At 48.4% G+C, this 22,529-nt stretch overlaps 1 long non-coding RNA gene across 6 annotated transcripts in view; it reads right to left on the reverse strand.

Annotated features, from left to right (window-relative positions):
* Positions 1-22,529, reverse strand: part of LOC144152387 (uncharacterized) — a 408,790-nt gene that overhangs the window by 41,475 nt on the left and 344,786 nt on the right. For 4 of the 6 annotated variants that reach the window (XR_013319156.1, XR_013319161.1, XR_013319158.1 and 1 more), the window contains exon 3: positions 16,438-16,898. The exons of the other annotated variants lie outside the window; for them this stretch is intronic. This is a non-coding gene — a long non-coding RNA (uncharacterized LOC144152387). Of the gene's footprint in view, positions 1-16,437; positions 16,899-22,529 lie in introns of those variants that run through there. 6 annotated transcript variants of the gene reach the window in all.

Genomic DNA, 22,529 nt, shown 5'->3' on the forward strand with positions numbered 1-22,529 from the left:
GCAAAAGGGCGCAGTGTGTCTCTATACGTGACTCCGGAGATATAGAAGTGGCACGAGTAGAATTGGAAGTCAAAAATAAAATGGGACAACTAATTCGTGGACGAATAAGGGTAGGAACATGTAAGGAAAAAAATACGCGAGTTTATTCTCGCACTCTCGCCGTTGTAAAGCAACAAAGAGAGAGAGAGAGAAGGCTCTTTAATGTAAACTGGTGAGGTCAGCCCTGCTAGGGACAAGGCTTGCTACACCAGATGGTAGGTGACTACGTTGATGAGTGGTGAATATACACAGTACACATGCATGCCAGCTTACTCAACACTCAGCCTCAAGAAAAATATTGCCGCCTTGTCTGTTGGCGGCAATATTCCCGCTCCGGCGCGAGTGACATTTTTGACGGCGTTTTTTTGCCGGCTGAGGTGCCTGTGTTTTTGTCAAAGGGGTCGGGAATGCTGCTCTTGAAAAAATAGCATACCGCTCGTATTTATGCGACATTACCGTCAAATTTTCTTGATCAAAAATCTCCCAGCAAGTGGAGCCCCAAGTTATGCAGAATATTCTCAATAAGTGCACATGAATCGAACCTATAGTGACGACAGGGATCACGCGGACGATCCTTTTAGGATGTCGACATTATGCCGCCGAAAGACCGCATTTAATCTGCGCGGCTACGGACGGCTCGGAATAAGCGACGCCCACTCGAATGCTCTTCCTTTTCCCGACACCCGCTTCCCGGCGTTTAGGAAAGATTTTCGCTGATCTTTCAACTTTCTATTCGAAGCCTCTATTGATAGCAAACTACAATCAGATCTTCCTCCTTTCCCGCTTCACATTTTGCATCTCTTATTCTCTATTGAACCTGTGCTGGTCAGTTACCAGGCTGCTATCTCTCTTTCTTATTGCATTCGTAATAACCACACATTCTGAAACTTACGGAGCCATGAAGAGAAAATACAACGTCGTTTAATTTGAAAGAACTAGAATTCAGTATCTCACTCAGCTCCATTACAGCCACAAAAGACGTTTTTTTAACGAAAAAAAAAGAAGCAAGAAGTATTTGAAAACTTTCAAATTTGGCGCCACAGTGACGTGTTATGAGCAAGAAAGACGTCATACGGGCAAACAATAAAACAATTTTCAGTGCGTTAACGGCACGTTAGCATTCAAGTGATGTGGTCAAATGGACCTAGAGGCCCCATTACAGACATCCAGTCATGTGTCGTCGCGACAGGTCAGTTAGGCGGCCGCCAATCGCACAAACACTGTTCCGTGACGTCATAGAAAAGTTGCGGAAAATTGGCTAGGGGGTCGCGACTGCTTCACACGTTTTCTTTAATATCTCCGTTATTTGTTCGAAGATGGCGATGATATTGGTATCATTGTTATCGGGACTAAGCAGTCTTTCTAATAAAACCAACTTGTGTTTTGTCTTCATGGCTCCTTTAAGTGACATTTCGTATCGTAGCACTTCGCCCCAACGATGTTCAGCTCACCGTCGCATTTCCTTCACACCAATTTTAGCTTCACTGCGGCTAAATAACTTTTATCTAACTTCAAGTGAAGTGAGTCTCACCTAAACAGTTGGCGTGCACACCGAGCCATTTAGCTGAATATTGTCACAAACCATTTCTTAGTTTCTGTTTTGTTATTGCCGCCCGTCCGCGCCTGTTTTTGTTATCTGCGTGCCAAGTTAAGCGCTTGTTCCTTTGTTTAAATTTTATGACGCACGGGCTGTCTCATTTGGTAGGGAGAGTGTTTCGCCCTGACGCCACTAACCTAGAATAATCTTCTTATGTCTACAGTGTTCTCGATGTAATTCGACGGTTCGAGAAACACTCGCGTCGAAAGATAAATGCCCGCAGAGCCGACGCCACGGCATTCGATTCACCGACACTCGCCTGCGCACGTCACTTTGTTGACCGCTGCTTCGCCGCCTGTGTATTTTTTGAGTTGTTAGGGGTGCAGAAGTTCGCTCCAATAAACTTGTTTTTCCTACAAGCCAACTGCGCCATCTTTGGCTTCGTGGCAATATACTGTCATTTAAGGAAACGTATATTAAAATAACTCCATGAACGTGGTATTACACATTCCGTAAGCGTTTACCTTGAGTCCTAACGTTTAAAAGAGGAACAGACCTTTACAGAAATCTGAAGTGATACAAGTTTGCTTGAGTTGAAACTCTTGCAGAATGGTTGTACAATTCGTCGTGAAAGCCTGTGCTTTCCATGCCGGTGCTCCTGATGGCTGTCATCGCTTCGGAGCCTGGTCGAACTTAAACGCCCTACTGCGGGCAAGGCAACCGTCTCAATTTGGAACTTAACGGCGTGTCAATACACCGCGAAGCACCGAAGAAGTTTCCAGTAGCCTGAAGTGATCGTAAGGATGTGCGGGAAAGCTACGCGGGAAAGCAGTGCAAAAAAAAAAAAAAAAATGACCACGTGTCTGCTCCTTTCGTCGCAAATGTCAACAAAAGTCGACGTTTTTTTTTTTTTTTTGTCGAAATTTGCCTAGTAAATGCCTCCCTTCGCTTTCCCACTCACGTCTCATGCTGTTCATCTCACGTCGCGCTTCTCCCAAGGTACAACGCTGGAGATTTGCTCAAGCCAATTTAAATTTCTCGCGTTCCACTGCTCTAGGCCGGGTGCCTCGTTGCCAGCGCTGCCGTATGGCGGAGACACGCGGGAATTGAGTTGCCCTGCTACAACGTCTATAGAACCACGTTGCCCCTGGCGGTCGCGGCGGCCCTGTGGACCGCCCCCACCCCCTCACCTGATCCCTGAGCATAAACAAAGTTCTTTCTCTCTCTCTCTCCACGTGAGTTCCTTTCGTTGCTGTTGCCGTTTGATTACTTAAAGGGACACTGAAGTGAATTTGTCAAGCTCCCGTTTTTGCTTGCACTGCGTAGACTGGCTCAAATTAGCACACTTTTCATCGTTTATCCGGTTGACAAATCGGTAATTATTTTACAAAGCGCGAAAGAAGAAAAACTACCATGCGCGGTTTGCGGCGGCCGCACCAACTAAAGCTGTGACGTTAGGAGGAGCCGCACCGTGATTGGACGATGCCCAAGGTGAGTAACCAAACAAGTTTCGGTTTCGGTTTCGGTTCTGTAAAACACAACCGGTGGCGTTGTTGGATGGGCATTCTCAATAACTCAGTAATCATCGTACCGCGCTTCTGCCATGTTGTCACCTATAAAAATGCATAAAGATAAGCCTCCCAGGACGGCTTAGAATCGTAGCATTCACTTGCCGAGGCCTACGCAGTGCATGGACGCCCTTCGCGTACCCGCAGACGCCCAAATGTCATGCGCTTTTCCCCCATATTTGGAGCTTGCCTCACTCATGCCTGTACCGTAAAAAGCGTGTTCGCACCAGGCCAAGGGTCTGTTCATTCTGGCCTGTGCCCACTGCCCGCAAGCAGTCGGTGCTTATGGCAACAGCACGCCAACGAGAATTCGCTAGCGCGCCAGTGCCAGCCTGCGCGCGTTCTGTGAACTAGTTCGTGGAGCCATGAACGTTGCGGCCCAAAAAAAGGTGAACTCAATGTAGAAAACATCGGCAGAAAACAAAAAGTTAACTTACAAAAAAAAGAAAGCACATACCCGCGGGGACTCGAACTCGTCACTTGCAAAACAGTTGCGGCAACATACCTAGCGCCTGAGAGCACTCGGCCACACAACGCTTTTTTTTTTCCCTTTATTGAACATTGAACAAACAGTCCCTACAATGTCTACAATACTGTTCTAAAACGCATCAGTGTCGGTTTAAAACCCGCTCACCGAACTTCGGTTGGCGAAAACTATTATAAACATCGAAAGAAGACAATTCCTCCAAAATGGGTCTCGGCCACAGAACGCGCTCTTCTGACCTTGGTAATATAAGGTATATATTGTACAACAAGTTTACACTTTTATTTAGTCTTGGCATTTCAAGCAGCTTAGGTGACTATTTGTTGTATTGCGCTCGTGCAGTAAGCGTCCCCCGAGTTTCCACAATAGCTCAGGTCTAGCAATTGCATTTCGTAGACGGAAAAGCGTTCGCAGATGCGTAGTCGTGCTGCTGACCGCTGTGCTTGTTCGCCCAGCGAAAAAAAGTGCTTCCCGCACCCTACTTTTACGCTGTACGGTAAAAATATCAGTTGATTTTATTTCCTTAGTACCTATATTGACTTCGCTGACTCTTCTCCCGCCTTCAAGAGGCCTTATATTTTCCTACTGGTGTACCAGTCAGCGAAGCGTCGCATGTGCGCTTGTGCAGCGCTTGTGTGAAGCGACCTTGACTTGGAGCTAGATACAGTGTACAAACTAACCAAGTAAAGAAAGGCCCATTCTTCTATTCACAAACGTGTCTTGGCTTCGTTTCAACTGAGCGAACGAATTGCGACGACCCGTCGGCGGCCGGCGGACGAAACGCTGGGCCGACAGACTCTGTCTGAAGGCCGGGGAGCCGTGCAGTAGCGCAGCCAATTGCAAGCTCGGCTCCTCTCGACGTCACACGAAAACGCCGCAGAAAATGGGCGAGCGTAAAGAGAGGAGGACAGCATTTTCGAATTAATTTTTCTACTAAATAAAATCGCGTAAACGCGCCCAGAGTGGTCGTAACATGGCCTGGGGACTCCGGACTACAATTTGCGCAAGTAATCCCGCAATGTTTACATATCACTTCAGTGACCCTTTAAGTGCCGCCAGGAGCTGTATATAGCGCTGGTAACAGCAGGCGACGATGTTTTGCAATTGGTGTAGTATTTCATTTGCTATCGCAACAACCAAGCATCTATGAATTTTTAAATAAAGGAACACTGAAAATATTGCTTATGTATTGATTTGCCGTCTCATATTTGCGTAATCTCTTGCTCTTGTTCAACAATGCTGACAAGTATGAACATTGCCACTGAACTTAGATGGTTAGATTTGGCTGGGGGTATATAAGACTAGTGCGCAGTTTCTGTTTCGCTTTGGCCGAGTGGCTGGATCGAGTCACAGACAGTCAGACAGACAGACAGACAGACAGACAAAAATTTCCGAGTTTACATCACCCAAGAAAGACTGTCGTTTTTAAAACTGTGTGGGAAAGCAGTGTAGGAAAGCTAGCAACCAACAAGGTCGGAGTACAAGTTATCCGGTTGTCGGGCTGTCATTCCTCGGGAATAACGGACGGGAGCGAAAATAAATCAGAATGAAAAAAAAGTTAGGAAACAAGAGAAGCGTTTGAGAAGCATACTGGCACCCAAAAAGTGCGGGCAGCATTTGCAATTTTCGCAGACCGCATGCAGACTGTTACTACGAACCAACACGTGTCCCAGTGGTCCGACAACGAGCTTGACACACTTTCGCCTCCGAGTCAAGGTCAGTCGTATCGATTGTCGCTGATCACCGTCAACCACCATTTTCCCTCCCGTTTCTCTTTCCGCCGCGACGAAAAACTTCGATTTCTTTTCTCGCCTTTCATCCAGTCAATGGCCACTCGACTCCCGAAGCGCTACGACATAACCGACTCTCGATGCGACCGACCAACACCAACTTCATCAAGAAGCCTGCAAGACGTTCATTTGATTCGTTGTATCGTAGAACAATTCACTCCGTGAGGATTTTATAACACTGACATATAACAGATGACGCGCGCCAAGAAGCAAAGGAAAGTTTTCGGAATAATGAGGACGTCCTTTTGTATATTTCTGAGGCCATTCCTTTCTTGGAGGCGTCGAAGCAGCTCGGCTGGGACCGCGAGCGCCCGCGAAATGCAAAAGATCGCCAGCAGCGGAGATAACGCACGGGTCTGCGTCGAACGAGCGAGCGAGCGAGTGAGCGCGAGCCCTGATGTCGAGGGCTATTAGAGGAACCGAAGGACTTGGCTTGGCTCCCGGCTCGTTAGCGGCCGCTCGCGCAGTCGGTCAGAGTGGCGGTGGCCGTTAAACAATGCGGCCCCCACCGAGATTTGAAAACTGCGCGCTTCCGACAGGGGCCGAGGACGGTCGTCGCCTGATATCTTTCCTCCCTCGCGGTACAGTTGAGTGGTTGAATATATATGATCGGTTCCACCACGTCTGTTACTCTGTGCAGCTTTAACCGCTCGGCGCTGCGGTGAGTGCCGATATTTTCGACGTACGGAACCGACTCTTCGAGAGTACTCGGACAAGATTCTACGCAGAGTGGCCGTGTGCCCTTTTTTTCTGTTCTGAGATGGAGATTAACAGCCTGCTGCGTGTCGAGTAATTACCTGCAGAATTCGTACGGCCTCCGCAACCTCTCATGCCCAAGGACGGTACTCCATCTGTTTACAATGTTTCCGAGCGAAGGAAAATGAGCTCGCTGTGATCTTGTGGCGGATTACGTTACTAACGTGACTGCACCACATCCCTTCGCCTCATCGGCCCGTGCTTAGGCTTTTTGTGTCGGTGTTCAAAGAAAAATATGTTGCCACTTTTTTTTTTACTTTGTATTGTCTAGTGCAATAAAAATGCCCAATCGTGAGTCAACTGTGTAGCTTGGCAGGTCTCTTCTTCGCTGTCCTCATCACGCCGTTTTTCCTCACAATGCTGCGATGGAACGAACTACCCCAAGTTTCAAGTTTATTCACTTCTTTCAGTCAGTGCCAAGTGAAGCAAGAGCCAAAAGCTGTGGTGTGACCGAGGCTCTTGCTCCACGGGGAATTCCTGCAGTGCAGTGCAATGAGAAAATAAACACAACAACATTCAGTTACACAATGCGGAAATTATACGCACAGAAAAATGAAGAAAGCTGACACTAACGCGTAAGGCTTGAAGGTATAGCGAAGGTGTGCGCCACCTTCACGACCATCACGACAGTTTAAGTCCACGAATACAGCCATTTCCTTCTTCTTCGCTGCCGCAACGACCTTCACTACATTATTGTTGCTATAAGCGTGAGCTTCCTTCATTTTTTTTTTTTTGCGGAAGTGATAATCATTGGACATCACCTTAGAGGGGCATACGCTGTGGCGTGTCTTTTTTTGTTCCAAGCAAGTCACGATACGGCGAACGCTGCAGCTTTTTTTTTTTTTTGGCCAGTCTTTGCCAGTCTCCCTAAGTGGGTATACGCTTGACTTGAAAACGTGCGCCGGGGACGCTGGGTGGCCGTCGCGAGGCCCGCACACACGAGCTCTCGGCATTTTTTTTGTTTGATTAACTTCCGAGCGGCCGCCACGAGGCCCGCGCTCACGTGCGCATGCTCGGCAATTTCTTGGAATTGTTAACTGCAGACACAAAAATTGACCATTCGCTAAACAGCTTTGCTGTTAGAAATACACTCAAAGCGTCAAAGTACGGAGATGGGGGCAGGGGTGAATGCCTATCCCCAGAAAGCCCAAGCATGATTCTGCACGAATAAAAATTTCAGAAACGTGTGTACCTTTACTTAGGGCTGACGTGACTTCATCCATGTAAAAACCAAGATGAAATTTCAAACCAGTCAAAAATTATGAAAGGTATCGTTCATGATACAGTGCGCTCTTATGCTATTTCCTTGCCAGCTGCAGAAATTTGGCTTGTGGCATTCGAAGAAGCAGTTGTGTTGCATGTTCAGGCGGAGAGTGACCTTATTATTCGCGTACACAACTGTGCTAAGCGTACTAACACTTGGTACACAGCTCCTGCATCGAAGTCGCTTGCTCGTCACAAGAGGAAGATCCCTAGTCCACGAGAGTATTGGTTTGGGCGAGTTGGTATACATACCGACGTATCGAAGCGCAGCAAAGACGAGGACAGGAACACCGAAGACGACACACAGAGCGCTCTGTGCGTCGTCTTCTGTGTTCCTGTACTCGTCTTTGCTGCGCTTCGATACGTCCCTAGTCCACGTCTCTTGGAACGTTGTCTCTGGGCTGACTGGTCGAGACCATCGTCTTCTTCACAGAAGGAGAAGGACGACTAGCTGGTTGGCCGTCGTCTTGGTGCTGTTCCTGTGGAGATCAGGCTTTCTGATATGCTGGCGATGAGTATCTCCAGCTTGAGTGGCCGTGGACTCCTTCAACTGATGGTTCTGGCGCCTGTGGGCATTCCACACATTCACGACGCAGATGAAGATAGCATGGTTTATGAGACACATGTACCAGCGCCTGGAGCAAATGGTTTACTTGGACACCGACACCTGATAGTTAAGCTTCTAGATCCCTGATGAAACTTGTACACACGAACAATTGCGGAGAAGAAGACGTCAACGCGGATTTTGGCCTCGCGGTCATACCATTTCACTTGTTGGGTGGGCTGTTTGCATGACTTCTTTTTAGCAATTCCTTTCGTCTGTTGTTGCATGCGCGGTCACCATTGCTTTTCTCAGAGGGCTTCGGGAAGGCTAGATAGATTGTAATATTCATAGTCCCTTTCCGACAACATAGCTGACATCATCGCCGGCGACAATACGGTAGAATATATTTCTAACTTCAGGCCCTAAAAAGTCAAAACATTAGCAATCAGGAAAAATGTTCATGCTTGAAAGCTGTATTGTAAAGCGTACCAAAAGCGGTACGAAAATTGCGCCATCAATGGAGGCACACTGTCTCAAACAGGATACAGGAAAATTTTAAGCAACGCTAAAAAGTGGGCGGGCCTCCAACATGACAACCAAGAGAGTATTTTGGTTTACTGAAGAAGAAAATGGCCTAACATTTAGGGCGAGAAAGTAAACTACTCAGTGTTTTTCGAGTAAAATGATGCCGGTGTAATGCCACCGTGCGAGCTCCCAGGCGCGGTCCTTTTTCTCGAGCTGCCAGCAGGCCCCCGGCAGCGCCTTTCTAACAACTCACATAAGAAAACTTCGCCAGGGTATCAAAAATTCCCCGCATTTACCCGAGGGGAAGAATGTGAAAGTGCGAATGCAGGAGTTGAATTTGCGCGGTTCGGTAATGTTCGCGAAAGAGAGATCACACACACACACACAACTACAAAGAAAGAAAGATGCATTTATTCACAGACACCTGTTTGTGTTGTCGTTGTACTTGATTGCTAGAGCGGATCTCAGCTTTGAAATTTCGTGTCAGTACTCCTTTAAGCGGGTGCATTATCCCTTCTCACGCCCGATTCCTGGCCAATCCCCCACGTGGGTATGTGCCATGTCAGCGGCCAGGCAGCGCGCGCCCATCTCCCCCCGTTGCCAAGGAAGACGAGGAGATTCCTGGCCAATCCCCCACGTGGGTATGTGCCATGTCAGCGGCCAGGCAGCGCGCGCCCATCTCCCCCCGTTGCCAAGGAAGACGAGGAGATTCCTGGCCAATCCCCCACGTGGGTATGTGCCATGTCAGCGGCCAGGCAGCGCGCGCCCATCTCCCCCCGTTGCCAAGGAAGACGAGGAGCGCGCTCACCCGCAGCTGTTGCTATGCGGACGGCGGCGGACGCTTCAGGATCGCTTAAGAAGTGCATTCGCACTTAAAAACGATGTTCTGGGCTTTGGTTTTAGCTTAAAGCGATTTATCGCCACTGTCTGGCGTCTCAAACAGCGCGTATTAAATTGGATACGCTGGGCACTGTGGGGCTATATTCACAAGGTCTCCCATACGGCTGTAGAATACTTATAAACAACTTAAAAAAATGGTTTGAAGCTTACAAACACAAAACCCACTGTTTAAAGTTACACGCTGCAAACATATAATCAACTTGTAAAACAGTAGATACATAATACCCATTGAAGAAACAAAAGCGCAAAAGACAGGACGAAGGGACACTGTACAACAGACGGGCGCTAACTTCCAACTAAATTTTATTTGAAGAAACAAAGGTTTATATACATGGGAAAGAGAATTACCCCGCATGCAGTCGGTTCGTGATTTTAGACTGGGTACGCAAATTTTAATTTTTCAGCCTCCCGGTAGAACACCCAGACGCATTCCCATATTCCAAACTCTCCTTTTCAAGAGAAGCGCACACGCAGACAGTGTCCCTTCACAAGATAAACAAAAAAAAAAAAGTTCAACAACAATCCTAAGAACGCACAGCCGCCATTTTCGCCGGTGATTGATGTCTCGGAAACAACGAAACTCGGTCAGCGTTCCGAGACAGTTGCTTCCCGTGGCTTCCAAAGACCGTCCCGTGCTCCTTTTTTTGCAAATATATACATTTGTATATTCGCTATCTAGCGTAACCATTTTCGTTTCTGGTCTCCCTTCGCGCGGATCGATACAGACGTGAGACGTTGCGAACAGCGCGAAAAGCAAGCGCATCACAGTAATAATAGGAAGAGCGCCGTCTACCGAGTATGCCGAGTAGCGAACCCCTCTCTCCGTGGCGTTGACTCCCCTCTCCCTCCTCTCCATACTCGGACCAGGGAACGAGAGATGCCGCGCGAGCTGCAAAAGATTGCCGTCTGCGTCTCCAAAAGCGTGATTGGTTGGAATCCCATGGCGGCATTGCGCGCACTGCTTCTGCTTGACGTGTCTTTATTTGTCTGGGATTCTGCCGGCACCGTCGGCGAGAGTATATAGTGCACATGCGGGCACTAGTTGGACGCAGCACGCTGTAAAAGCGAACTATGTTAACACGTCTTCACCGTTAACCATGTCCAGCCCTACGATCAGTGAGTTATAGTCAGCTTGTTTACTAAGAAACAAAGAAAAGACAGCATTTGCACAACAGCGAATGATGAAAGACGCTGACAGTGGATGAGAGAGATTTACAAGCGTGTCATACGGGCCGATTTCCCTTTCGTACGCAAATCGCACGCTGGTACTTGAATGGACGACAAACAACGCTCTTATTACGACCCTTTAAGCATCGCTTCGTAATCGCTGAAGGATACGTTAAGCTGACTTTTACGCCTATGTTGATACAGTTGCGCGAGGTGTGGCCGGAAGTTTACGATAGCGCGACATTTTTTCATGAGCTCCCCATCATAAAATGCGCTTTCACTTCAATGCTAACCGGCTGAGGGGTGATTTGGGGGCGGGGGGGGGGGGGGGGGGTAGTGAAGACAGAGAGGCGCCTTCAATCACCCACGACAAGTCCTGCTTGTGGTGGTTATGTCATGTGGTTACATGACGTTTCCTGCCATGGACGGTAAAAAAAATCACTATATATAACTGGCTGCCATCACTAACGTGAAGTTTAGTTAAGTTTAAGTTAAATTACAGATGCGCGGACCATTAAACAGCCACAATGTTGTCGGCGCCGAAAGCAAAGGCACCTTCCGTCAAACGGACACTGCCAGACGTGGTCAACCACAGGTTGCCAAATGTCTTCTATTTATCTGTTTCCAGACAAAAACGGAAAACACTGAATAATAAATGATGGAATTTTAACCATTCTGGTGGGAATTGTATGCCCTATTGTTTCCATATTAACCCTTTGTTGCATGCTGTCCGTGCACTACAGTGGACAAATTTCCGCAATATTTTGGAGCAAAGGCAGCGCCTTGGAGATGCTCCCCTGCATATTGGTAACTGCAGTGGACAAAAGGGGTTTTCATTTGCTGAATAGATGGCCCCACCATACCACGATTTTTCCCAAACTTTGCGTCAAAGATGACAATCGTCTTCTCCGGCGGGTAAGAGACATTAGTCAATTAAATTAAATTCAATTCAATCCATTTCATTCATCAGATAATTCTGGTGAATAAAAAGTCCGGGCTTTTTTCCTTATAACTTAGAGAAAATAGTTGTTTGGTGTGTTTGAGCGTAGTCAACCGCTTTTGTAGTCAACAGCTTTAAACACTGCGGCTGAGTGAAGCCAATATATAGGTTTTTCAGAACAACTTTCACTGTATGGCCACTGTAGTGGACAACGTGCGTTGAGGGTACAGCCGCCCATACTATTTAGGGTATGGTGCACCCTGTCGCGCTTGCTTCTTGTAACCTTATTTTCGTTGTTTCTGATGGTTACACTGTTTTAGTAACGCAGTAATACTTTACCCTTGATAGGATGTAGGCAGCTACAAAAATTTTTAGGGGCAAAACCCCTTAGGGTCTCGGGCTGTCGGCGTCTCATGTCGTCATCGTAACCATAGTCTCAACTAGTCACGCTAATAAAACACCAGGGCACTCGTTTACGCCTCGCGCTGGAACGCTCCGTAACGCGTACTAAAAAAACACCGGGACACACGTTTACGCCTCACGCTAGAACCCTTCGTTCTTCGAAGACACGAGACTTTTACAACAAAGCTGTATACCCCTACCCGCCAACGTTTTCATGTCCGTGGGCAAGAATGCCAAAGCGCCTAGAGTACACCTATACACTGCCCCTCCCCAGGTTTCACGTTAGTGCAGATGGCCCGGGATTTTTTTTACGCCCAACGGGCTGTTGGACGTGCCGTTGTCGGAGATCTAATCAATGTCCTGCTTGACGAAAACGTGCCATCTGGCAGTGATGACGGACGCCTCGAGAGCGAAGGAGACAGCAGTGATGAAGTAGAGATGTGAGGTGAGCGAATGCGAGCTCAAGACCCCATACCTTTGTGGAACGAGAAGGTGTATACTTGTGCCTGGATCCCAAAAGTGAGTGCTTTTAAATGCAGAGCATTTGTATAACTCACGATGTCACCCGTGCGTCGGCGTCCGCTGCAGCCAGCCTCCCCCTACACTATAAAAAGAAATAACAGTTATCGGCGCCTGGTTTCGATCCCATGACCCTGCGGGCGGAACGAAAGGTACATGGTGCTCTACCCACTGCGCCACAAAGCCGACACAGAATGAAAGGCTACGAACGAGCCTTATAATCCTTGACTCATTCAAACTACGCCAAGAAGCTGCTGATACAACGCATTCACTACCTGTGGGCAGAACGCGAGGTACATGGTGCTCTTCCCACTGCGCCACAAAACCGACACAGAATCAAAGGCTACGAACGCGCCTTATATCCTTGACTCATTCAAACTACGTCGTCAGCGGCGAGCGTTGGCGACTCAGCGGCGTGCTAGCGGCGTGATAGCTGCGTGGTGTACACGTGATAGCACCAACCCCCCAAACACTAAACGTTACCGCAATACACCCACCCCCTATGCGACGCATTTACTCGAGTCCCCCTCCCCGGGAGATGGGCCCATTTTTTTTTTTCCTTTCACGTAACGCTGAGTAGCGCGCACCACGTTCAAATTTTTGTGCTCAGGCATACAAGTGTGCGGGAAGAAGCTCAGCTGCTGAAAAAAAAAAAGTTAAAATTTCTTCCACGAAAGCTAGTGTTCATAACTACTTGTAAAACACTGCGTTAAATTGACACTGACGAAGACGAAAGACGGCGGAACATAATATGCCCACATACGAAAACGCAGCTGGAAATACGCCTGCACACATATGCAGATATGCACACATGCACACATGCACTTTAATGTGTGCATATTGTGTTCCGCCGTCCTTCGTCTTCGTCAATGTCAATTTAGCGCAGTGTTTTACATGCAGTACCAACTGGCCTAGAAAAAAGCTCTCATTGATTAGTGCTCATGTTTTCCACTGTAGTAGACATTCTTTATCTTCCAAAATAAACGTTTGACTTGAACAAAACTTGTTCCTTCCCTTTTGCTAGATGCACAATAATAAAAAAAAGGACACACATTTTGTACACATGTTTTTTTTTCATGCAGTAAAGGGAATTAACGCTAACAGCCAAAAAGATGCTGTTCTTCCATAACTTGAAAAGTACGGCCCAAATGTGGTCATAGCAAGGAAAACGAAGTCTGAGCTATGTTTTTATTGTCTCCTTCGCCGTTTTTATGAGAATTTTATTGCCAAAATAAGAAAAAAAACACATTTATTTTAGAGTTATTCTAGTTTTCTCGCTCCGTTCCGCGGAGCTCCTACAAGCGCGGCACTAAGAACAGTAATGCGATGTATAGGAGCGGCGGCCATGTTGGAATTAAAAATGCTTGACACTTTTACTATTTCGCGGAGCACCCTAGCCGTGACGTAACACGAATGCTTGTTAGAGAGTGTTAGCACTTGTGTGCTCCGTCTGTTCCGTTCGTACCGTGTTGACCGGGACCCGACTGCGCCTGCGCGTGCGTGCACGGTGAGGAGGAAACCTCCTCCGCAACAAGATCGGGCCGGATAAGGTGTCGACAGCCGACGTCAGACTGTTTCGGGCCCATTTCACCCATCTTTCCCCCACATACGCAACCTAATAGCATAGCATGGCATAGCGCGGGCATGGCGAGGGCCGGCCCGCGGAAGTAATCCACCTTACCGGAACGGATTCACAAGTGCCCAGTCGGGTCCCGGTCAACACGGTACGAACGGAACAGATAGAGCATACGGAGTGCTTAAACTCTCTATTGACTAGCCAGGACAAACGGGACAGCAATAAGGCGGGAAACATAGTCGATAAAACACGTGTCCATGACAGCGATTTCTACTTCAAGTGGTCATTCCTGAAAGTGCTGAAGGATAGATACTGTTCGAACAAGTGTTGGGAACTGAAGTGCTCGCCGTAGACATCAGAATGGTGCTCTGATTACCTCTAACTAAATTCAAGCCAACACCGGAGAAAGGCGGAAGTATAAAAAGCCGTTCTATAGACAAGCACTTTAACCAACTGCACTGTACACCCGCCCAATTTTTTGTCATTTTCACGGGAGTGTCGACCGTTCGGTTGATTAGCGCCATATGACGGAGTGACACGGCAAGCACGACGAGAGTTGCCGCATGCGCACTAAGCACTGGTTGCGGCAGCCCTCGTATGCTAGGCTTTTCCGGAAGCTGAGCGCAGCCCAGAATCGTTTCGTTCGCTTATCACAGTGCTTTGCATATTGGCGGCTTTTGTCCTCGAGAAGGCCCGTTGTGCCAAATGCCAATACTTCGTAAATCGCCAATAACGCAAATTTCGAGATTTGCTCCTGGAATGCTTAGGCTGCTGCTGTCGGTCGCTTTCACTTGCCCTCTTTGCACCGTTAGTAGCTGCTCGGCAGGCTGTGTTATAAGCGATGGAGAAAATAGGGGGCAGCGTTCTGCTCTTGGAACAGCCTAACAGACGGCGGCCGCCGCAGCCAGTACTCAGTGCGCATGCGGCTACTCTCGCCGAGTTTGCCGTGTTGCTCCGTCATACGGCACGGATAAACAGAGCGGTCGACGCTCCTGTGATGTTGATAAAAATAGGGCGGGTGCACATGATTGCAATGAGCGAATTTGGCGGGAATGAGCTAGCAGCTGATTGCCTGGCACACCCCAGTATTGCACCGAACTACTAGAGATGTCCGGTGAGGGAACGGGTGCGGTGGTGTTCCGTTTCCTCGCCTCGTCCAGTCGTTTCAGAAGTCTTGCGCATCTCTGCATTCCGCCTCAGCCTTCACCGTGTTTTTCTTCTCCTTTGGTACGGGCCCGGGCGAAATGGATTCCGGGAAGCTCCCCTAGCTCTTCAATCCGCGGCGTCCCCTCCCCAACAGGCTGCCAGACAGGCGGACAGTTTTACAGGCAGCCGAGATTTGTGCGAACAGCAGCCGAATACGCCGGAAAAAGCCCACGCCGCGAGAAATAACTCGCTCTCTTCGTTTCGCCGTTCCCAAGCTTCTCCGTCTGCTGCCCCTCGTAGCGCGCTACTCCCAGACGTGTTGTAATACGTAAAACCGGAGGCTTATAATGGCGCTCTTCCGTCGTTACGCGAGCGAGAGGGCGTGTGGATGGATACATTCGGCATTTGTACTACGAATCTCTCTACGAGACTTTTCCCCTCTGGGATCGGGGCAGTTTAATGCGTGTCTGGCACCCTCAAAACTATAGAATAAAATAAAAATAAGAAGTGTGATTCTGGATTATAAGTGTGTGGAGGCAAAACATACGGATCAAGAAATTTAAAAAAAGACTAAATTAAGATGCAAACGAAAATGTGGTACATATTTTCCTTATGTGGCCAGGAAAATTTATTGTGCTCATTTTTTGAAACAGCACGTGGTCAGATTTCGTGCGCTTAAAAACACGCATATCCACGTATATATCGTCTCAGTCCTCTTAAGAGTTCGACACTTAAAACTGAAAACAAAATATAATTGTGGTGGCTAAAATGTTACTGCTCAACGATCTCTGGATGGATAATCACCAGAGTTTCCACCTTCGGGCGTCATGTATATTTGTAAGTCACGTTATCATTCCCGATGACAACGAAATTGAAATTACGTCTATTTAAAATTTCGGCGCTTGCGAATGCAGATGTGCCTAAAGCGGGCGCGAACATCTGAGGTCACGTGCATTGGACAGCCCACAATTGATACTATTATTGTTCACTCTACAGAACCATGCAGGCGAACACCCAGCCGACGACTCCGAGCTTTCCGGGCGACTGCAATTGAGAACAACAACAACAAAAAGAAAATCCTCCAAAATCGGACTTGGCGAGTGAAAGTGGTTGGTTACGGTCTAGTGGACAGCAAACCCACCGTTTTGTTTGTTTGTTTGTTTCAGCCGCACAGGGAGGACCAGAAAAGTTGGGAGTTGGGGGACCTCAGCGCACATTGGTCACCGAAGCAACGAAAATTCAGGGTCCTCTATACATAGCAAAGCATTACGCCGAGCCTTTTTTTCCTCTCATCCACTCTGTTTTCACGGCCGGCCGCACCGGGGAAAACCAAGCACTGACGACTCCCAGAAGCCTGCGCCGTGCCAGAAGCACGTGTTCGGTCGAGGTCCGCTCCCCGGCCTCCGCCCAGCGAGCGGTTCTACTGCCACGCAACGGCGACGTCGACGTTACCACCGCGGCTGCTCCTGACATGCCCGCTCCGACCGAACAAGGCGTGTTCTGTACGCTCGAGCCACGCTGCGGACAGGCTGGATGTTCTGGAAGCGCCGTGTCCGAGGCTGTAGGCCTAATTAAAGGGCCGCCTTCTCCCCGCAATCCCCCGATCAGCGGTCCGCCGACCGCCAGGCCACACGTCTGAGGCAGACCGAGCGCTGTGCTTGCAATAGTGGGGCCGCTGTACACGGCATACCCGTCAAGACGTGGCTTTCAGAAGTAGGGGCTCCTTGGCTGTTGGGAGATTGCTATGGAGATTAGAAGAGAAAAGGTAACGCTAAATAAAGAAATTAGTTTTTGTTGATAGAGGGGAAAAAAAATGTTGTTTAACGCTGGACCGGTTCTCTCGGTCGTCGTTAACGACTTTCAATGTGGCCGCGTTGTAGAGTTCCCTCCCGCATGAAATTTCTCCATAAATTTCAGCGGATCTCTCGGTGAAAAATAATTACTTTCCCGGTCCCCTCAAGCTGAAATAAAATGTTTAACCAGCGTACGTTTGAAATGACGCTGGTGGCGTTAAACTTTTGCATGAACGTTTTGCAGCATCAGGGAAAGTATGAATGGTAAGCGACAGGAAGAGCCTCAAACTTCAAACTACACTTTTGCAGAGCTGAAAACACGCATATATTTCTGCCGCTGAGCTTATAGGCCCAAGTCTGCTCCAACTTTTCTTCATTCTTTCCTTCCTCTTTTTTGCCTATGTTTCCTTTTCCACGTGCAGGATTGCAAACTAGGTTCTTTCCAGGTTAAATTTCCTCCGTTCGTTCTACGTCCTTCCTTCGTCCGCAGTGGTCGTTTTTCTGACGGAGGAGAAAAACAAACTCGCCCCGGCCGAAATAAATCTGTAGGCCTCCAGTACGGCGCGTGCAAGAGCCCAGCGGCGGAATTCTAACTTTTGGCCCTCTTAATGTCCGTTCAAAGTGCCCACTTTGAGCAAGCTCTGATTGGTTGAAAACATACGACCCGGATGTGAAGCAGCAGGCGGGGCATCGGTTTCTGCGCATGTCATTGGCCAGAGGCCTCGCAAGTGCAATTGCGTCAGGATTGAAATGGGCACAAAATGGACATTTTTGAAAAGTACCGTAATTACCCGATTCTAACGCGCCCCCGATTCTAACGCGCACCCGATTTTCCAGGCAAAAAACCGAAAAAACTTGCACCTCCATTTCTAACGGGCAAGAAACTTTGTGAGCAAGAAAAACGAATGCGAGAGAAACGGGCGATTTATTCCCCGAAGTAATCTCACTCATCTCACTCCTCGTCGCTCTCCCAAAGCTCCTTGTCGCTCTCCGCTGACCGCACAACATATCGTCATTGGTGCCGTCAAGCGCGTTCGCGATGCCACACTTCTGAACGAACGTTAAACTATGTTCGATGGGATCGTGGCCCAGGCCTCGCATGCCCATCCCGCGAGCTTCTCCAGAGGCATACGCTTCAGCCAACCGCTCGTTGTGAACGCGTGGGAGCCGCTCGTAAGCCGCGGAAGTGGCGCACCTTCGTTACCGCTGCTGCCATTGCTGTTATCAAGCACGCAAATGGAATAATTTGACGATTTGTGTGAACGCCGAAAGAAAAGCCTTGGCGCCTAGATCCGAAAAATTGTTGCTAAAAGCTTTGGCGCCATCTTGAGATGGCGATGGCAATGGATGGAGCGAAATTTCAGCTGTTTCGGCATTTTCGGTTTTGTATTGGATTCTAACGCGCATGCGATTTTTCGGCCTAATTTTACGGAAAAAAGGTGCGCGTTAGAATCGGGTAAGTACGGTATGCAGCTCAGAATTCCGCTCCAGGTGCATGAATAGCTTAATTTATCGCGTAAAAACATAAACATTTTGTTTAATACACGTAGTATATATAATAACATTTCGTCAGTGTAAACATTAGTAGCGACTTAGTAATGGCTATAGTAATGACTAATTAGTGTAGCCGCTACCACCATCTTGTTAAGTGCACTGATTAAAAAATTCGACGCAAATTTCTTCCGTTCTTACGGCTGAGCATGAGCGTTGATTTTTTCACCTTTTTGAAGCGGGCCAAATATTTTTTTAAATACGGCAAGGGAAGTCCCGCAGTGTGCAGGAACAGACCCTTAAACCAAAGTCCTTCCCATCTTACAGTTTGACATTCAAATGGTTACACCTTCCGGGAGCTTCAAAAGCAAGGCGCTCGACATTCTATTCCTTTAGAGCGCTGTTTATTAAAAGTAAAAACAACTGAAATCTTTGCGAATGTGTACCTTCAGCGCGGGATGTTTTCTTGTTAGCGCATCTCCATTGCGCACCACCAAAGCATCACGCACCGTTGGTTTTTAATACACCAGCACAGAACGAGGCCAGCTATTGAGCTCCTTGCGGCAAAGCAACATGGCCGGAGGCTGTTTTGCGATGCTTCGTCTCCCAATTTAAAAACACCAAGCAGGTTTCAGAGCAGCATGTGCCCGACTCACTCCTGCTAGTGCACTTACATGGACTCCAGAGAGACCTCACCCGATCGAAATGCCTGAATAAACTCTTTGCGGTTTCCTTCAGCTCTATTAAGCGCTTAGGACACTTCTACGACAGGCCATGCCTCGTTTGAGTGCCGAGGTCGCAAGCATATGTGAGTAAGGGGCATGCTTGCACGAGGCCTTTTAATGCGTGGCTTCCAAAAAAAATTGCACGGGTGAGAGCAAAAAACATGGGTGGACCTCACGCATAGCAGAAAATCAAAGTGCAACTTTCACCGTGTTAAACCTTGGTTGAAATAAACTGGCGCGTTACATTTTCTATAGCGTTGTTGTGCTTGACGTAGTTGAAGATTTTTCACAATAATGAACAGTGGCGAGTGCGTCGAGCAACATTAAACGTATTAAAGCGAAATCTTTCTTAGTGGGACCCATGGCGTCCTGTCAAAAAGCCAATGCATTTCCCCGTAGACCGGTAGGTCAATCGAAAAGTTCTGATAAGATCTCTGGACCCACGGCGCATGCGTGAAACTGGGCTTCCATTGTGTCAGAACGGTTACTGGAAAATCGCAGATAAGGAACGGTTCTAGATAAGACTATACACGCATCTATCATGAAGAAGGAGTGCAACAGTGCATCTTTATAAGCCACGTATCGGTATACATTCATATCGTACGTAGGTGCGCTTACTTAGTTTGCGCTCTCAAGCTTTGCTCTGCGACAGAGATGAAAACAACGACAATTAAAGACACCCGAAAGCAGGAATTTACACAGAGTTTGATGCACGCACCTTAAAGAGCGAGCAAGGCACATTTTGGCCCCCTTAATGACGCACATGAAACAAATGGAGCGTGCTTGTACACTCAGAATAAATACGCATTGGATCTTCGCATAATTTCTTAAATTGTGATATACATAAGGATAGCTCTAAATAAACGTAGTATCGACGAGTAAATAAATGCAGCATCGACTGCACCTACGACGAACAAACGTGTGATTAATTTTCGTGTCTCAGTGCAGGGACAGAGAGACCACCGCCGTTCGTTTTCTCTTGTTTCGCCAACGGAATAAACACGGCATCAGGTTCAGCCCAGGACTTGCGTTGTTCTCCCGCTCCCCGTTTCCTGTTCGCCGTGCACTAGGGTGATGGTTGCTTTTGTTGGCGCGCTAATGCGCGGGTGGGCATTAACGCCACCTGGCGCCGACCCCGGGGTGGCGAGTGATATATGCGCGGCGCCGAAGGAACCGCTCGAGGCGTGGTGCGGCACCCCTGGGCAGGTGCGTCGTCGACCTGCGGATGCATGCACGCGCGAATCGTGAGCCGGCAATCTGCTCAGGCCGACGCATGAATATAACGAGCAATTAGCGGGCACGATGTGAGGGTAAGTCGGACAGCTGTCGGTACGGCGCATGCGCGGTTCAGCTCAACCAGGAACTCCGGTGAGTCGCTCGCAGGGGGCTGGAGTTACGTGATGTTGTCCGCATAGAGCAGTAGTTCTCAAATGGTGGTGGGGGGAGGAGAGCGTCCGCGGATGACATGAGGTCCGCGAAGGCCTCCCCTAGACTCGCGCCCCCTTCCCCCCTTCTAATTAATTCTTCCGTTTTGCCTTACCTTGCAGGCAATGCGAAAAGGTGGCTTCACTGCACGACATATGCCTTTCCTTGCGTAAGCCACCGCACGCCAGCTATTCAAAAAAGCCTGACGCACGAAAGGCAGCATATGGGAGTTAGGTAACTATTAGCTCCAAAAGTAGCTGTTTGACAATATGACACGTATCAGCGTGAAAGTCCGACACAAAATGCAGGCATTGATTTAGTATCAAGGCGACTTTGGCTGCAAGTGAAAACTGTTTGACATTACGACACGATCAACATATTTCATCATGGGGTACCAATCTTTTAGGGGCAAAGTCTTTTAGGATCTGGAGCTGTTGGCGCCTCCTGCCATCGTCGTCGTAATCGTCATCTCGTGTAGTTACGACACTAAAACACCGGGGAACTCGTTTACGCCTCGCGCTAGAGAGCTTAGTGCTTCAAAGACAAGGGACTTTTATAGCAAAGCTGTATACCTCTACCCCCCAACGGCTTCATCTCAATCGGCAAAAACGCCGAAGCGCCAAGATTAAACTTACACACTGCATGCTTCGCCCCTCCCCAGGTTTCACGTTAATGGAGATGGCGCAGGATTTTTTTTTTTTTTCGCACGCTCGAAAGCGGTCCACGGTATGGTTTCGAACCACTGGACTGGAGGGAAATCTGTCTTTGCAATCGCGTGCAGCTGTAGGCGCCACCGTAGCGGCTTGCAACGCTCCTTTTATGCATCGCTAACCAAGTCACATGGCTTCTTTTCGCTTTTGAAGTCTAAAAAAAAAAAAAAAAAAGGAAAGAACGGCAAGAAGGTACTTTTTTATTTTTTTGTTCGTCTTGCACATTCTTGAGTAGTGGGCGAGCTTGCCGCTCAGTAGCCAGCTCGCGGATCAGGAGTAACTTTCTGGTGACAAGCCCCCGGGCTGCCGCAGCAAAGCGTGCACTACCGAAGTTCTAGTGCAATGGACGGGCCAGGGCCAAAGTCCTTTTCTATGTCAGCCTATGAGTGAAATTAAGTGATTACTCATTGTTCTGATAATATAGAACTGCGTATACTACAAGAGAAGAATGACTTAAGCATGCACCGAATAAAAAAAAAATGTGGTAACGCCGCACAAATTAAGTCTGGACGCTGAATCATCCACAGCTATTTACATACGTTTTTGTTTCATTTGATCTGATTCTAAAGTTTAACGCGCCGACGCAACGCAGGCGATGAGGCGCGCCGTAATGGAGGTCTCCGGATTAATTTTGACCACCTGGGGATGTTTAACGTGCGCCGAAATCTCGAACGCACGGGCGTTTTTGCTTTTCGCCTCCATCAGAAAAGCGGCCGCCGCGGCCGGGAATCGAACCCGCATCCTCGTGATCAGCAGCACAACGCCTTAGCCACTGAGCCACCGCGGCGGGTATGTTAAGTTTTTTTGCAACCATCAACACAACTACAGGTGTACACAAGTGACGATGTCCTTTGAAAAGACAATGGAAGACCACAATCATTTAAGCGCCTGGATAGGTCCATACCATGACTGTCGACTAATCTAGCCCTTACCGTGGTCAGCTCTTCACCACCTGCATCAGTGCCAGAGCACGGTACGGGTCATCCGTTCGCACGGCCAAGTTCATGGATGACCTGACCGAGTTATTCGAGGGCAATCCATTCGTTTGTCGCGTTTAAGCGCGCCTATTCTTTACAGTACCCCCCCGCACCGTCGGGCAAGCCCTCGCGTGTAGGAATCGCCGCGTAAGACAATTCACCACGCGCGATGGGAAAGAAACTCCCCCATCCCCCCTCCCCGTCGCCGTATTCCACCAGCCCGGGTGAATAAAATAGCATGGCCGGCGACGG

This window comes from Haemaphysalis longicornis, unplaced genomic scaffold (assembly GCF_048455015.1).
Source record: "Haemaphysalis longicornis isolate Haplotype H1 unplaced genomic scaffold, Haemaphysalis longicornis Haplotype H1 scaffold_9, whole genome shotgun sequence".
NCBI classification, from domain to species: Eukaryota; Metazoa; Arthropoda; class Arachnida; order Ixodida; family Ixodidae; genus Haemaphysalis; species Haemaphysalis longicornis.